The 5,315-nt window shown below is 38.7% G+C and overlaps 1 pseudogene; it reads right to left on the bottom strand.

Moving 5' to 3' along the window:
• Positions 1–3,066: 3,066 nt before the first annotated feature.
• The window catches only part of LOC107600532 (potassium voltage-gated channel subfamily V member 1 pseudogene), an 8,819-nt pseudogene continuing 6,570 nt past the window's right edge, over positions 3,067–5,315 (bottom strand).

Below are 5,315 nucleotides of genomic sequence, written 5' to 3'. Positions count from 1 at the left end.
ACACACACACACACACACACACACACAAACACACACACACACACACACACACACAAACACACACACACACACACACACACACAAACACACACACACACACACACACACACAAACACACACACACACACACACACACACAAACACACACACACACACACACACACACACATGGTGCAACAATATTGCAGTCTACCTATACATTACATATACACCTGCATTACCGTATCATGTGCAGCTTATTAGTGTCTCTTCCTGAAATATAAAATCAGTTTGAATCTTGTTCCAGAAACTTTAGAGGGTGTGGTCTGTGTTTGTGCAGTTACTTAGAGATTTTTCAGTTTTTTTCTGTCAAAGTAAAACAGTGACGTTACGTCAGGCAGATATCACACTTTATTAAATTATAAATAAACTCTCTTAACCTGTATAAACAACCTGACATTTAAAAGGACAGGATATAAGCTAGTGCCAGACCTTTCATTGTAGCATGTTTCTCACACCTTTTATAGTATGTAAGAGGAGCTGAAAACGAGAGAGACCTCCATATAAACGCGTATACTTACAATATAATGATTTCATTAATAATTTTCGTGTTTCGGTGCTGGCTCCTCCCACAAACATGTACGCACGCGCGAGTCCGTCTCCTAAATTCGTCCGGTGTGGTGACAAATCGAGTCGCCCCTCGAAATCCGGTCTCCATTAGGACCCCAAGCGATCCCATTGGCTCAAATTTAATTTAATAGGTACTGTCTTTAGCGCCTGATTACAATTCCTACAAAATCGTGTTATGATAAATGCTGTTTTAACTACGTTAAAATGACCATTAATGTCTGTATTAGTTAGCTTATGTACTAGCATAGCATACATATACCCGATTAGCCTGATAACTTAGTTTATAAAGGAATTTGCACTTGTATTCACACTTATTTTTAATTTAATTATGTGTTAAATTAAGTGTTAAATGCCCAAAGTTTTATTTTATAAATAAAACTAATTAATGATGTTCAATTATTCACTTAATAGAGTATTATTAGTTTTATTTATTAATTAGCAGGAAATCAAGTGTAAGAGATTACATTTAATTTGTTTCATTATGCACTAATTTGCTCTATTATGCACTATATAGTAAGCCATACGTTTTTACAATAATATCGTTCACATGTATTTAGGATAATAATTAACTGATGAGACCCGATTTCCAGGGAGGACCCAATTTATCATGACACCGGTCATCGCCATCTTGGCAGCGCGTCACCGCGCGTCACTCCCGGATAATCAAAAATGGGCAAAGAGCTGGTTGCTGAAGCCACGCCCACCTAGCTTGACGGTGGTGACAGCAGGGCAATCCACCTGTCACTCAAGTGCCCACGCCCTTAATTATGCAGAATTTTAAGGCTTAATATAATTTAAACGGATTAGTTATAAAAAAAAATTCACCCCCCTCACAGTTGTCATGAAGGGCAAAATTAGCTATATAGACCAAAATAATTTTTCGAACCAGTCTGTAAAAAAAAAAAAAAATTCTACTGTAAAGTTGGCCATTTTAACATGGGGAGTCTATGGGATTGACTCCCTTTTGCAGCCAGTGTCTAGCGGCCAGTTGACGAATTACAGTTTAAGTCACTTCCGTGTTGGTTTCAGAGAGAGGCCGGAAGGAAAACGCGTCATCACAGTCTTGTGAAAAGGGTCCATGGCGGACTGATGACAGCTTACTCAGGGCGGTCTAAGGTAAGATGCAATGTGTCAATCAACTATCATGGGAGGGGCCTGTGCAGAACTATGACGAATTACAGTTTAAGTCACTTCCGTGTTGGTTTCAGAGAGAGGCCGGAAGGAAAACGCGTCATCACAGTCTTGTGAAAAGGGTCCATGGCGGACTGATGACAGCTTACTCAGGGCGGTCTAAGGTAAGATGCAATGTGTCAATCAACTATCATGGGAGGGGCCTGTGCAGAACTACGACATTCTGACAGGAATCACAGAACAGCCTGATTTGAGAAAGGGGATTTTAAAATAGGGATTTAAAAAAAACCACTGGGTGGATTTTTATCATTATAGGATGGATGTGTACACACACTTCCAACACACATTTATGTTCAAACAACTTGTAAAGTGAATTTTGCATCCGATGACCCCTTTAATGCATCCTGCTATATAAAAGTATGAATAAAAATGCTGAGTCTAATTTCCCAATGTAATCTACACTTTTTGTCCAAATTGCATTACTTCAGTATTTCATATACATTTTTTTTTGTTTTTTAACCACTATACACTTTGACCTGGAAAAATTGCACATTAGTGCCAGGACAGTAACTGTAAACCTCTTTAACCAGTGACTTCCCCTTAGGTGTTTTTTATGTCCCCTCTGCTTTTGACTGCTTTTGTCCTGTTCATTTCAACTCATGCATGCATGCATGCACACAGACCTGTACACACACTCACAAATGCAGCTGGACAGACAGTTCACTCTAATTACACGCAGTCCCTTGGACTCGCATCTGAATTTCTGGTGCCATTGTGGAGGTGTCAGTCACCTAGGGAATAGACACAGCACTTGTCTGTAGATCAAACACATTCAAATGCATCCTATATTTATATATAGCTCAACCAGGGCATGTAGAGTGCTGTTTTCCTCTGACTGAGTCCCAAATGAATCAAGTCAATTTGAATTTTATGAATGTAGCTAGTTGGAAGAATGAAACTCGTTCTCATATTAAACACAAAAAAATGCAGATCTTTTAATATGTAACTGCAGGTTCAAACAAGACCTGTTTTTCTTGCTGCACAATTCACTTATGATACAAAGTCAAAGAAAATTTCTATCTGCTGTACATTTAATTAAAATCTAAGACATTTATTAACATTTTTTGCAGGCCCTTTGTTTTCCAGCCTGATTGTTTTCACAATCTGCTAATGACAGAAATGGGATGCACACAGTAAGTTTGTTTCACTTTTAAATCCTTTTTAAAATCCTTTTAAAATCTTACACTATAATGGTTGTCATAATCCCTCTTACTTTTAGGTGCATTTAATAGTTACTGCATACTTCCTTAAAGTATTTAAACATCTTCAGGAGTTCGAGCCAGCATCCCTTAAATGTCCTGGGAACAGGACGAGCAGTCTGATAGAGGAACCAAAGCACCATTTAAGGACTTTCATAGTCTGATATATCGTGAGCGATTGAGAGGCAGTATTCTTGTTCATTTGGAAAGTTTTCAAAAGGCCAGAAGATAGAAATAGCACAAATCCAACATATCTCCAGGCTGTGGATTTAGCATTCAGCTTGGATTCAGTGGATTTATTGGGATAGCAAGCCTGGTGATGTCTTTTTCACAGACACAGAGGCTTTACGTTGATTGATTATTTTCAACCTAGAATTTTACATATTTTTCCTGCATGCAAAAATCGGCTACATGACACTAAAATGTGGGTAGTTGCTAGGATGTTGCTATGCGGTTGCTAGATATGTCTCAGTTCCCTCCTTTATTGAAAGTCTATGCGATATGTTTCGTTAAAAAAGGTTAAAAAAACACATTATTTTCCATATAATGTACATTATTGTTTCTCCTCTATGCCCCGCCTTTCTGATATGTGTCGATTTTTACAAAGCTCATCGTTCTAAAAAAGCGAGGTGTACTCTGATTGGCCAGCTATTCAGTGCGTTGTGATTGGCCGAATGCCTCAAGCGTGTGATGGAAATGTTAGGCCCCTTACTATACTGTGATGCCGTCTCCCGGCCAGAGCGACGAGACAAAACCAATAAAACCCGTTACAAATGAGGCATTTGTTGCATCCAGTGGGGACATAATTACTTATTATAATGACTTATACTGTGTTTTTACGCATTGCGTTGCGTATCGCGCTGCGTAAACATAAAACCATGTCTGCATTTGTGATCGGAGAAACAACAAACAACAAGCCTACTCTACACTGCTCAAAACTCGTGTTTGAATCATCAGTGGCAAATTATTTAAATATAAAAAACGTACTTACAGGCTGTGAGTCAGAAGCGCCAGACTGTCCTTGCAAAGTTGGAACTGCCCCACTTTATAGAAACAGCCTTTGTGCCACAGACGCATTATAGGCTACTGGTTCAGGAAACAGTCCTCATCCTCCATGAAATGTGCTGCACACATCTAAATATTTGGGTTGAACTGTTCTGGAACAGTGTTGTAAATACAACTTAACCACTGATTTCTAGTTGTGTCCTCTTTTGGAAGGCCAAACAAAGTAGTTTCGCTTTCGCAACGAAACACACAGCGTCTTCACAACATGGCAGCGGCGGCAACAGCAAGAATTAAAGTTACACTTCTTTTTTTGCGTGAACATTTGGGCGGTGTTATGCAAATCTTCCCACATCGTGACGTAGACATGTGGGGGCGTGTTAGAACGAGCCGTTTTAGGAAGAAGTGGTTGACTCTTAACTGTTATAAAGAATATCTCTTTGGATTTGAGACTTTAGTCTTTGCAACTTTACAGATCTTCTTTATGCACCAAGAGCTCGTAACACTCCAAAGAGAAAGGAAAAATTTAAATCGCATCATATGACCCCTTTAAAAAGAATTTCACTGAAATAGATTAAAAGCTTTAAAGGCTTGTTATCCATTTACATGTCATATCTTGTCAAATAATAACATGTTCCTGCAGTGCAAATCATTGTTACTGTCTAGCCGTGGCCAGTCTCTCTAAGATTTTAAGATCTGAATGTCTAGCTGCAACTGTTTCAGAGCAATGTGCCAAATAAGCCCTGCATCTTTGAACAGACCTGTTGGTCTTACAAGGTCATCGTAATCTTCAGGCCATTTGTGGTATTTTAAAAGGATCAACAAGTTGCAGGTAATATCCACAGGAAAAGTGTTGCTCTGATGTAAATGCAGCCCTTAAAAACATAACCTAAACGGGAAAATTCAGACATAGATTTTATTACGTCTTTAAATGGAACAGTAAAAACTACTTTTATTACGAACAATCAGTGAGTTGCACAAAGATGAACAGAACAGGCATGTAGCAATTTTGAAAAATCAGACAAAACCAATAAAACCCATTACAAACAAGGCATTTGTTGCATCCAGTGGGGACATAATTACTTATTATAATGACTTATACTGTGTTTTTACGCATTGCGTTGCGTATCGCGCTGCGTAAACATAAAACCATGTCTGCATTTGTGATCGGAGAAACAACAAACAACAAGCCTACTCTACACTGCTCAAAACTCGTGTTTGAATCATCAGTGGCAAATTATTTAAATATAAAAAACGTACTTACAGGCTGTGAGTCAGAAGCGCCAGACTGTCCTTGCAAAGTTGGAACTGCCC

This window comes from Sinocyclocheilus grahami, unplaced genomic scaffold, assembly GCF_001515645.1.
Source record: "Sinocyclocheilus grahami isolate Dianchi unplaced genomic scaffold, SAMN03320097.WGS_v1.1 scaffold285.1, whole genome shotgun sequence".
Taxonomy (NCBI): Eukaryota; Metazoa; Chordata; class Actinopteri; order Cypriniformes; family Cyprinidae; genus Sinocyclocheilus; species Sinocyclocheilus grahami.
This window is presented reverse-complemented; position numbering and strand designations above follow the sequence as displayed.